A 13548-nucleotide genomic window follows, 5' to 3' on the forward strand; every position below is an offset into this window, starting at 1 on the left:
AGGCTCATTGATGCCTTGTGGGCCCATCGGACTGCATTCAAGACTGACCTTGGCCAGTCTCCCTACCGTTTGGTGTATGGAAAAGCTTATCACTTACTAGTTGAGTTTGAGCATAAGGCCTTTTGGACCATCAAGAAGTTCAACTTTGATTTGTCTGATGTGGGAATTCATGGTAGGCTCCAACTATCTGAGTTGGAGGAACTTAGAAATGATGCCTATGAAAGTTCTAGGATTTACAAGGAAAAGACCAAAGCTTTCCATGATAAGCACATTCTGCGTAAATCTTTTGTAATTGGTGATAAAGTCTTATTGTACAATTCTCGATTGTATCTTTTCCCTAGTAAGCTTAGATCCTGATGGGATGGCCCGTTTATTGTCCATAATGTATATCCCCATGGGGCTGTGGAGATTCTGAATCCAAGAGCAGGGGTAATTTCAAAGGTTAATGGTCAGTGTTTGAAACCGTTCCTCGAGTTTCCTACCACTGGTAGTGAAGAGGCTATGGATCCCCATGAACCTTTTTACACTGATGATTAACTTTTAATCAAGTATGTCCCCCTTGCATTGTCTTCGTTTTTAATTCTTTTCATGCATTGAGGACATTGCATAACTTATGTGTGGGGGACGGAAACCAGTTTTTGCTTTTTTCACTTTGTTTTATTTGTTTTTCTTTTTGTTTTTTGAGCTTGCTAAAGGATGAAGTCCTACTTTGGCTTTTGCCTAATGATCATACCATTCGGTTGCTTGATGTATGAAAATAAAAGTTTTGATTAAGGTACCCATTTTGAACGTATAAAAACCCTGTTGAGAAGAAAGAAATAAGCATGTGTCTTGAGATGAGACTTTCTTTTGAAAAATAAGAGACCCTTGTTTTATGGTGCTGGACCAGATGTAAGTTTGTGGGTTTCTTGTACTTTGGATTTGGAGTTGAGACCTTCTTTTTAATTTAGCATGAGTTGACATATGCATAATTTTAAATAAAATGTGAAATGTGGTATAAAGAAGAATAAGAGTTGATTCCCTTGGAACTAGATAGGGCATTGCGCCTCAGAAAGCGTGGTGTCTTGATCGAAATTCCGTAGGAGGAAACTTATGAAGGAACTCTAGCATCACTGTCTTTGTGGGCATATGCAAAAAAGTAAAGCTACATTGTAACTTGGGTGTCTGGTGTTTGCTCCACCATGTCACTCAAGCCAAACGTAGTGGAGTAGAACAGAGTTTATTAAGCGAAAAAAGGAAAAAAATGTGCAAATTCCATTAATGCTAGGTAATATGTTTGGTAAAAAACACTCAACACCTTAGTCATTGGTTCTCTATTTCTTTACAAGTGGTTTTGCCTTAAGATAAGGATGTTTTGGAATAGACGAAGTGAGTTCCAAATTAAGAAATACGCTAGTTCCTGGAATTGATAAAAGGTAATAAAAGTTCAAGTGTGGGGGTCCCTTGTAAGAGGAATTATTTTTGCTCCGGATCGAAATGACCCTTACCTTTACCCAAGGTTGGGATTTGTTTATTCTGAATTTTGGGTGTATATTCACTACAAACACCCACAAGACACAACTCGTCCACTAGGGGTGACCTAGGGATTTAAAGGCTTGTTGCACATGCTAAGTGCAGCCGTGATTCTTACGAAAGTGAGTTAGGTTTTTTGTTTTTATTCTTTTTCTTTTTGTTCTGCTCAAGGACTAACAAGGTCTAAGTGTGGGGAAATTCTAATAAGCACATTTATGTGTAAAATCTAGGGTAGTAAAACATGCATTCTACATATTTAGAATTGAGCTCCTTGGGTTTTACTCTTTTTTTGTAGGTTTTATATTTTCAAGGCCTTAAGGAATATCAGGCGCTATGTCTTCAATTTTACATATAAAGAGGCCTTATTTTTTTTCATGGTTGCGAAGATAATGAAATTCTGAGCAAGATGGATGTGTTCAATTAAAAGTACACATTCGTTTTGTCACCCGTACAAGTGATTATTCTTTTCAGGTGAGAAAAAGAATAATGGATCAGAACTGAACCGAGATGCAGAACCAGCCCATCTGCAGTTGTCTTAAGGGTATAAGGAATATTCCATATGCAAACAAGGATCGATGGATCAAATCCTTAAGTGATTAAAGATTTATTTTTGGTAACAACAACTACCTAGCGTAGTTGGTGAGTTGTGATGTGCAAAATCTCTTGCTTATTAGGAGGTCTCAAGTTCGAACCTCTTAGCTGCCATTTTGTTGAGATTTTTATTTTAGAAGATTTTCTCTCTCCTACTCATCACTCAAAGTAGGTCAGCCAAAGGGTTTCTTATGCAAGAGGAGAGAAAAATAAGGAAATAAAGAGAAAAATAGATAAAAGGGAGAATAATAGGAAAGGAAAAAAATAATTAAAAAAAAATCGTCCAGGATGCTGCCCACGTTTGAAGAAGAGAGCGAAAAAAAAATAAAAATAAAAGAAGAAAAAAAGAAGCAAAATCGTTAGAGATTCCCTACTTCCTACAATTCTCTATCTTCTCTCTCCTCCACCTCATCAACAAGATAAAAAAAAAAATATATATATATATATATATATATTTAGAAGCTAAAATCTTTAGCTTCCCTCCCCCATTCTCTGTATAATAGAATTAATACAAGGAGAGGAGGCACTTCATTCTTCTTCTAGGGTTTTTTTTTTTAGTTGCTCTATCTCTTTCTCTAGCTCTAGTTCTAGGTTTATGCTTTAAACACTTTTGTAAGTTCTTTTTATTCAAATAATGCAAGCATTTTTATTTTTGATTCAGTCTTTTATTTTTATTGTTTAAGCAATTGAAGTTGTAATTTTCAAATTCTAGTTCTAGGCTTAGTTCTAGATGACAACAACAAGCTATGATGCATGTCTTTCAAGTTCAATTTTTTTTTTCTTCAAATTTGTTTTCTCTAGTACTAGAAATTTCAGATTTGGCTTATTCCAGATCTGATTTTTAGTACTAGTAGTATCTCAAATCGATCAAGTTTTCAATTCAAGAGTTGAAGTTCAAGTAAGTAGGCTCCTTTAGTAGTCTTCTCTCCCCCTCTCATTCCTTCTTCTGACTACCCTTTCTTTCTTAATTTAGGATTTTAATTTCAGTCGTTACATTATTGCAATCCCTTTCCCCCAAGGTTCATGGCTAGTGTATGTGTTGGTTTTTCCCCTCCTAGCTATAGAACCATCAATTTATTGCTTTTATTTTAAACTCCTAGACTTTGCTACATATTTAGAATGGAGCTACCTTGGGTAGTAAAATATGCATTCTACATATCTAGAATGGAACTACCTTGGGTTTTACTATCTTTTTATAGGTTTTATATTTTTAAGGCCTTAAGGATTATCAGGTGCTATATCTCCAATTTTACATGTAAAGAGGTCCTATTTCTTTTCATGGTTGCGAAGAGGACGAAATTCTAAGCAAGATGGACATGTTCAATTAAAAGTACACATTAGTTTGGTTACCCTTACAAGTGATTATTCTTTTCAGGCCAGAAAAAGAATAATGAAACATAACTGAATCGAGATGCAAAACCAGCCCATCTGCAGTTGTCCCAAAGGTATAAGGAATATTACAAATGCCAACAAGGATCGATGGATCACATCTTTAAGTGATTGAAGATTCATTTTTGGTAACAACAACTGCCTAGCATAGTTGATGAGTTGTGGTGTGCAAAATCTCTTGCTTATTAGGAGGTCTCAAGTTTGAACCTCTTAGCTGTCATTTTGTTGAGGTTTTTATTTTAGAAGATTTTCTCTCTCCTACTCATCACTCGAAGGAGGTCGGCCAAAGGGTTTCTTACGCAAGAGGAGAGAGAAATAAGAAAATAAATAGAAAAATAGAAAAAATGAAGAAAAATAGGCAAGAAAAAAAAAGGAAAAAATAATTAAAAAAATCGTCGGCCAAAGGGTTTCTTACGCAAGCGAAGAGAGAAATAAGAAAATAAAGAGAAAAATAGAAAAAAGGAAGAAAAATAGGAAATAAAAAAAAATGAAAAAATAATTAAAAAAATTCATCCAAGATGCTGCCCACGTTTGAAGAAGAGAGAAAAAAAAATAAAAATAAAAATAAAAGAAGGAAAAAAGAAAGCAAAATCATTAGAGATTCCCCTACTACAATTCTCTATCTTCTCTCTCCTCCACCTCATCAACAAGATAAAAAAAAAAATTTTAGAAGCTAAAATCTTTAGCTTCCCTCCCCCATTCTCTATATAATAGAATTAAAACAAGGGGAGGAGGCACTTCATTTTTCTTCTAGGGTTTTTTTTTAGTTGCTCTATCTCTTTCTCTAGCTCTAGTTCTAGGTTGATGCTTTAAACACTTTCGTCAGTATTTTTTATTCAATTATTGTAAGCACTTTTGTTTTTTATTCAATCTTTTATTTTTATTGTATAAGCAATTGAAGTTGTAATTTTCAAGTTCTAGTTCTAGGCTTAGTTCTAGGTGACAAGAACAAGCTATGAAGCATGTCTTTCAAGTTTAATTTTTTTTTTCTTCAATTTTTTTTCTCTAGTACTAGAAATTTCAGATTTGGTTTATTCTAGATCTGGTTTTTAGTACTGGTAGTATCTCAAATCGATCAAGTTTTCAGTTCAAGAGTTGAAGTTCAAGTAAGTAGGCTCATTCAGTAGTTTTCTCTCCCCCCTCGCATTCCCTCTTCTGACTACCCTTTCTTTCTTAATTTAAGATTTTAATTTCAGTCGTTACATTATTGCTATCCATTTCCCCCAAGGTTCATGGCTACTGTATATGTTGGCTTTGCCCCTCCTAGCCATAGAACCATCAATTTATTACTTTTATTTTAATTATCTCCCTTTCTCTAAAGCTAAGTAGAGTAACCTTTGTAAGAGTGACTCTCTAGTCAAGTAGGGAAGCTCAAATTATGATGCATCCCTCAGGCTAAGTAGAGAAACCTACTTGTGAGTCTCTCTCTAGCTTTATCCCCTTTCTTTTACTCTATTTTTATTTCAATATTTTTTTCTTTGATTATTTTTTTTAATTGCGTGGGTTGTTTATTTTCAGTTATTTATTTATTTAATTTTAATTGTGTGGCTTGCGTCTTTAAATTCTGAGATGACAAATGGTTGGGACGTTATTTTAGATACATATGTTTAGGATGGTAATTAGAATTAGATCACAATCATTAATCGGTTCACTTTCGCATCATTAAAAGAAGCAAAAAAAATAAAGTGGCTACTCTCCATGTGTTCGACCCGTCGTTACACTGATCCGTACGCTTGCGATTTACATTTTAAAATCTCAAACAATGAGATTGGGCCACCTGGGGCTAGTTCAATGAGATTTTTTCTTTTCTTGATTTTTTTTTTAATCATGGGATTGGAACCTTGAATTTGGACCTTTGAATCTTGAAATTTGGCTTTTGATTTGAAATCTTGAGTTTTGGCTTTTGATTTGGAATCTTGCTTTTTGGGTTTTGATTTGAAATCTTGCTTTTTTGTTTTTGATTTGAAATCTTGAATTTTACTTTCATGTGATGTAATTTCTACCTCTTGAATTTGATTTTCACTTTCCAATTTTATGTAATTTTTATCAACCAGTTGAATTTGATTTTCACCTTCCACTTTCATGTGATATAATTTTCATCTACCACACAAATTTTGATTTGAATTTCACGTTCCGTTTTTATATGATGTAATTTTCATCTTCTAGTTGAATTTGATTTTTACCTTCCATTTTCATGTGATATAATTTTCATCTACCACACAAATTTTGACTTGGATTTCACCTTCCATTTTTATGTGATGTAATTTTCATCTACCAATTGAATTTTAGTTTGTATTTCACCTTCCCCTTGAATTTGATTTTCACCTTTCAATTTCATATGATGTAATTTTTATCTACCAATTGAATTACTTTGAATTTTGTATTTTGTGGTAAGAATCTTTGAGTTACACCTTGGAATTAGAATCTCAAATTTTTTTTTTTTTGGAGAAAACGAATTTTTTAACTATAAAATGGTCCCCTGTCCTGGTCATCCCCTATTCCAATTTTTCTAAGTTGGGAACTATTTGTGAGCGAGTGAGCTCAGGTTTTTGAATTTTCTCGAGGATTCGAAGATTTTTTGCATTTTTTCGGATTTCTTTAAATTTTTTTTGAAGATCTTCAAGTTTTCCTTGAAGTTCTTCATTTTCTCCTTGGAGATCTTCATAGTTCTTGAGGAGGGGGCCATTTGGAGAATTTGAAGTCTTTTCGGGTCTTTTTGCACTTCTTGAGTTTCCTTATAATTTTGGAAAATATGACCAAAAGAAAAAAGAGAAGGAATCGGGGAGAAATTCGGTTGGATGGTGCAGAGAGCTATGGTACATCTTTCGAAGGGGATGATAGTCTCTTGGACTGGTACACCGGGCTGACGCTCCACAGGACCTGAGACCACATATGCAACTCAGTGTGGGGCACATGGGTGAGTCTTGCACTTGACTTTATTTGTTCATTATTTTTGTGCATTTATTATTATATTTTTTTATTCATTTTTTTATTTATTTAGAGATTCAACGAGGGAGTACCACATACACTGGCCAGATAAGGTCATCCAAATGCAGTCCGGGACTGGTACCAAGTGCTCCCTCATAGGGTTAAGGGGTTAGTAGAGTCAACTTACCTAAGCCAATTGGCCTCGCTGGAGACCAAGAAGTTCAACCCAGCATTGATGGAGCAGTGGTGGCCAAGTTCTCATTCCTTTCATCTCCCCACCAGCGATATTACCATCATACCCCGGGGCTTCTATGTTTTGAAAAGCGTACCATTTGGGGGGAGGCCCCTATCCCGTCATAAGACTCTGACAACACAAGATTTCACTGATTTGACGGGTATTGACATCCAGGAGGATCAAACACGTGTCCGTTTAGTTGTGATCAATTCCCATTGGATGAGAATGGACCTGAGGGTGAACCCAGGTAACTTTGCACAGATAACCCGCTCTTTCCTTCTATTTACTATGGCACAATGTCTCTTTAGTGATCTCCGAGGTGGAGTGGATATTCGCATGGCTACCCTCTTCCAGAACCTTCGGGAGGTAGACTCTTGGGATTGGGGTGGGGCCGCCTATTCATACCTTCTCTAGATCTTGGACCTACTATCATATGGAGATCGGGGCCTCAAGGGAGCAGGCTACATTCTCCAGGTGACTTCACACTTTTCCTTCTGTTCTCTTTTATTTTTTATTTGATTGATTGCACCTCCTTATTTTGATCTTTCAATTCAGCCTTGGTGTTATGAACACATAGAGATTATGGTCCCTTTACTGAAGGACCCTTAAAGCTTACCCTTCCCTATAGCTACAAGATGGGGAGATAGTCGGGTATTGAGGAGTCGGTGCCATCCTTCCAGGACCACTGCCCGCTCTCTCCTAAGTGGACTCATAGAGGTAAGTCATGTTTGGTATCAAATTTTCTTTTGTCTTGTGCTGTACTTACCTCTTCTTGACTTTGCAAGTTAATTGGAGACCATTTCAGCACCTTAGATTTCCTAACCCTGACGAAGTTGCTCAGGCCAAGTACTTAACAAAGAACCGTGTCCTGTTTAGGGGTATCTGAGGCCATGCTTGGTATTTAAGAGAGCGCATCACACCCCAGTGGTCCAATCCTGCTATGCGCTCCCCTCTTTGTCTTCCTCCATCTACTATGCATCATCCAAAGCGTATCCCTATGGGTCAGGTTGAGGGATTGGCTGAAGGAGTATGGGATGACTCCTTCTTAGATTAGGGCAAGGATTATGGGGCCTTCCTTGAGGAGGAAACAATCTATGCTCCTTTCAGTCCTAGAGGGCCACTGGTATGTTTCCCCTCTTGAGCATCCTTTTCAAATTCTTCTCTCATTTTTTTATTGATATTCTTCTCTTGTTTTTTTTTTTTTTTTTTTTTTTGATGTTCTTTCAGTGGAGGACACGGCATGTGGACCCCCTCCCACTCATTCATAAGTAGGTGTTGCTGCCTCGTCCCAAGCTGGGTCTTCTACTGTTGTGAGTGGATCCCTCAGGATGGCTACCATTCCTTTTTGTGGTTTTCCAGGCTAGTCCTATCCCAACGTAACCCATCGTGGCATCCCTCAGCTCCTGGAGTGTAGATTGGACAGAGACACTTCTCTCGGACTACCCATTCCGTATGACTGTGTGAGTATCTAAACACCTCTCATTTGATTGGTTCTTGACTTCTTTTGACTGACATGCTCTTACTCAGGTGTCTTCGGAGGCTTATACCATCCTGTTCCTAGCCTTGTCCCTCTTCTTTATCACTTCTTTTCCTGATCATTCTTTATGTTTACCAGGAAGGGCAGAACAACGTATTAAGGAGACAAGTCAGCTCTTATCGATGAGAGAATGCTCGCCAGCAGATGCAGATTGAGGATCTCACACAGAGATTGGCGAGTTCAGGATTAGCACCTTCTAGCTCTTTGACCTTCCATAAGGATGACACTGAGCATCATTCAGACAAGGATTTGGACTCCTAGGGATTTGTTCCTGCAGTTCCTGTAGACACAAACATATGCATATCTTCCCTCCCCATGTTTTTTATTAATTTTTTTTCTTTTTCCAAACTTAGCATTTTATGAATGGAAACCTATTTTTGGGCACAAAGAAAATCTCCCTTTGTTTATGGTTTTGAAATTATTTTTTTTAGGCATAATCAATTTCACAACTCAAGTCTTCATTAGAATAATCAGGATAACACGAAAGTCCAAATATCTCTTCATTTTACTACCAAGTGAATTACATAAAAATAATTTTCCTACTATAAATGGGATAGGTAGGTAACAATATAGGGGGACAGTCTTGAGATGTGTAAAAGTTCACCAACTCCTCCGGGTCTTTTGCTTTCAGTCCATACTGTCGGCTGATGTACATAGGCAGGAAAAAGAACGTGTGGGTCAATCCCATCAACCTGACGTAGTTGCATCCAGGGGTCTTCATCAGAAAATCCTCTTGTAGCTTCCTTGGGCATCTCCATGCAATATGCTTTGTAGTTCTTCTTTGTAGGTATTCTTCCCAATCAACAATGAGCTTGAATTTTGGGGCTTCCCTCCTTCCTTAGTCACAAAGAGCTCCGAGTTGACATCCATTTAACGGCCTAACCAGCTTTAGTTTCTCAAGTAGCCAAAGTTGGAAAATGGCAGGACTTCCATGATAATGATCAAGTTCAAATCTACGGCTATGACTCATGTCATCAAGTCCTTTAAATGTCTCTGCAAGGACCATAGGAATGATATCTCCTCCTTTCTTCAATTGCTTTACAACCTCTATTAGAACGAGTGGTGCACTATGCCCAGGAGTTTGGAGAACATAGCGAGCTATCATGCATAATAGATAAGCATCCTATGATTTTTTTAGATGGATCCCCCCCAGTGGTAGGTACCAAATGAAGATCCTGACCACCTTCAGAATGTCAATCTTCCGATATCTAATGAATTGCTTCATTTCTTCTTTTTTTTCATCCGAAAAAGTTCTGAATCTCCTTTGAGTGGTCTTTCTTTAAAGATGGTTGAATCAACTTGCCCTTGGGTGGAGATAGCATATAAACTCATAATCGTTTGAGAGTTGGACAGGTCTCAACCAACCCAAACCAAAATACATAAAGATCAGTGTCCTAATGCTGAGGCACCTATCGGAGCATATTGTGATGTGGTTCTATGCACCCAATCTGGCTGAGCATTGACATACTCATAGATTCCAGTAGTCCTGGTGCCATCATGTTTATGTCCATGGTCCATTTCCTCAATGCCTCATCCAAAGAGTCCAGGACTTGTCCTGAAACCAACATAAGCAAAGAAGAGATATTATAATTAGCCAAAGTATCACTCATTAGATGTTGACACAACCAACCCTTTATCTTTGTTACACCAAACTCTTTTTTTTTTTTTTCTTCTTTTTTTTTTACTAATCAATGATGGGGAATGAACTGGGCTTGATACACTAGTGCCGGGTGGTGACTTTTGGAGGATAGAATTCTAGATAAGAATTTGGAGGACTATAAGTGAATGACTGATACCTTATGGTCTTGTATGCCAAATGGCGATTCTTGGGGGACACAAGCTATGATGATCTTTTTAGATACCTTAATTATTAATCTAGGAACCAATTTGTTGCCTTGAGGTTGTTGAGATCGCACTTGCACATGTCAAGTTGCCTAAGTATCCCTTGAGAGGAATCAGGTTTGGCGTAGTTCAGGCTATTCACCTTATCAGACATAATATTTCTTGAGTTGATCTATGTTGACTAGTCCGGGTATTTCTTTGCCTTTGTGGTTTACGAGTTTTACAGCCTTGCCTGGTAGAATCTCTTTGACAGTGAATGAGCCACTCCAGTTGGCCCTGAATTTCCCTCTTAGGTCATGAATTGTGGCTCTTTGTTCTTGAAAAACAAGTTCACACTCTTCTATGTGATGGGGATTCACATTTTTGTTGAAGGCCCTTGCCATTCTCAGTTGATATTTTTTCAGATTATCCATGGCCTTCATACACCTTTCATCAAGAAAGTTGAGCTCATTGTGTCTGGCCTTCACCCATTCTCCTTCAGGCAACTGACTATCAAGAAGCACCCTTAGAGATGATACTAGGATTTCTAAAGGTAGAACCGCCTCAACTCTATATGCTAAAGAAAAAGGAGTTGCTCCTGTCAAGGATCGTACAAAAGTCCGATATGCCTATAAAGCAAGTAGTAACTTATCCACCCAATCCTTGTGTTTTTCAGCCATTTTCTTGAGGATCACCTTAATGTTCTTGTTAATTGCCTCTACTACCCCATTGGTCTACAGCCTATAAGTGGTAGAGTTGTGTCTTTTGATACCAAACTTCATGCAAACTTTGTCATTTTTACCTCAGAAATGGGATCTCTAATCTGATATCAGCTCTTGAGGCACTTCATATTGGCAAATGATGTTTTCTTAGATGAATTTTTTTACCTTAGCAGATGTGAGGACTACATATGATTGAGCTTCTACCCACTTGGTGAAATAATCAATGACTACCAAGATGAATTCATGACCATTGGATGCTTTGGGGTTGACTTTACCAATGATATCAATGCCCCAAGTAGAGAACGGCCAAGGAGAACTGAGTGAGTGCAATTCCATTGGCGGGTTGTGTATAATATTGGAAAATATCTGTCATTTGTGGCATTTCTTGACAAAGCTCATGTGGTTTGCTTCCATTGTATTCCAATAGTAACCCAGCCTAAGAATCTTTTTAGCTAGCATTTTTGTATTCATATGGGGTCCGCAAAGGCCTTGATGAATTTCTTCCATGATTGTTAAAGCTTGCTCTTCATCCACGCACAACAGTTGTATTCCATCATAGGACCTCTTGTATAACAAGTCTCCCTGAAGAATAAATTGAGTAGCATATCTCCTCAGAAATTTCTTCTCTATCTGTAGCCTCAATTGGGTACTTCCTTTCCCGGATGAAATCCTTTATCTGGGCAAACCAAGATCAACCATCTGTGCTGAGAGAGTTTACGAAATTCTGATAAATGGGCATGCTTCTTTGTTCCACTAAGAATGGTCGGACTTTAGCCATAGGGTTGCATTCTACCATGGAAGCCAAGGTTGAAAGGGCATCGGTAAATAGGTTGTCATCTCTTTGGAAGTATTCGAATGAGATCTTCTCAAAGTTTCCAATCACTTCTTCCAGATGTTCTTAATACAGCTTCAGCTTCTCATCTCTAGTCTTCCACTTTTCTTGCACCTGACAAATGACAATGGATGAATCTCCATACACCTTGATCCTTTTCACCCCAATAGTCAAGGCTATTTCCAGTCCCAATGTATAAGCTTCATACTCAGAATATTTTTGGTACAAGGAAATTCAAGGTGGAATGACAAAGGCAAGTAAAGGCCATAAGGGGTGACGAGAAATATTCTAGCACCACACCCCTTTTGATTAGCTGCTCCATCAAAGAATAATTGTCATTAATTAGTTGCGCCTTCTTCTTCTATTGTTGTGATCTCTTCATCTGGGAAGTCATCATCCAGAGCTCTTCCATCTTTCGTGGGGTGGGCAGCCAAATGATCGGCTATAGCTTGCCCCTTGATAGATTTTTAAGCAACATAGGTGATGTCAAACTCTGATAACAATAACAGCTACTAAGTCATCCTTCCTGCTATAGCTTATTTCTCAAAGAGGTACTTGATTGGATCCATCCTAGAGATTAGACGTACCGGATATGCTACCATGTAGTGTCGTAGCCTTTTCATTACCCAAATCAGTGTATCACACGTTCTTTTCAAAGATGTGTACTGTGTTTCATACTCCAAGAACTTCTTACTGAGGTAGTAGATGGCACGCTCTACCCCCTTTTCTATCTCTTTTTGTACTAGCAATGAGCCCATAGAACATTCTCCTACTGATAAGTACAACTGAAGTAGTTCTACTTCCACTGCTGGTGTCAATACTAGTGGGTTTGTGAGGTATCTTTTGATATTATCAAAAGCTTGTTGGCATTGGTCATTCCATTCCATGGATTGATCCTTCTTCAGCAGCTTGAAAATTGGTTCGCAGATCATAGTCAGCTGTGCTATAAACCTACTGATATACTGGATGTGACCCAGAATTCCTCGTATCTGCTTCTCAGTTCAAGGCGTGGGCATTTCTTGGATTGCATTGATCTTGATAGGGTCAACTTTGATGCCCCTTTCAGTTACCAAGAATTCCAACAATTTTCCTGCCATTGCCCCAAATACACTTTTGAGGATTCAATTTTAGCCGATACTTCTTGGTTCTTTCAAAGAATCGTCTTAGCGTAGGAATATGCCCCTGCCAATCCTTTGACTTTACTATCATGTCGTCCACATAGACTTCCACATATTTATTCATCATGTCATGTAATATGACTGTAGCTGCTCTTTGATAAGTTGCTCCGCATTCTTTAGTCCAAAAGGCATCACCTTATAACAATAAGTTCTCCATGGAGTGATGAAGGCTATCTTTTCACGATCCTTTGGGTGCATGCTCACTTGATTGTATCTTGAGAATCCATCCATAAATGATAGCAAAGCATGCCCTGCTGTGTTGTCCACCAATACATCAATGTGAGGTAATGGGAAGTCATCTTTAGGGCTTACCTTGTTAAGATCTCGGGAGTCTATGCATATTGGCACCTTGTCTTCTTTCTTTGGCACTAGTACTATGTTAGCCAACCATTGGGGGTACTTTACGACTTACAGAAACCCTACATTTCACTATTTTAGAACTTCTTCTCTAATCTTTTCACTCCATTTTGGGCGCATTCTTCTGAACTTCTATTTGACTGGATTTGCCCTAGGATAAGTTAGCAATCAATGTTGCACGATATTGGGTTATATACCAGGTATATCCTCATAAGACCAAGCAAAGACTTTGATGAACTCCTTCAGAAGAATAATCATCTGTTCTACTTCTTTATCATCCAATGTGGTACCAATTTTTACCTCTCAAAGGCATTAGTCGGTTCCTAGATTAATAACCCAGGTATCCTCACGAATGGATTGAGCTTTCTTTGGTTTGCATTGTTTTATTAACTCTTGATATTTATTAATATCATCATCAAAAAAATGAGTCAAATCATACTTAGAAT

The sequence above is a fragment of the Macadamia integrifolia genome, chromosome 4, assembly GCF_013358625.1.
Source record: "Macadamia integrifolia cultivar HAES 741 chromosome 4, SCU_Mint_v3, whole genome shotgun sequence".
Lineage (NCBI taxonomy): Eukaryota > Viridiplantae > Streptophyta > Magnoliopsida > Proteales > Proteaceae > Macadamia > Macadamia integrifolia.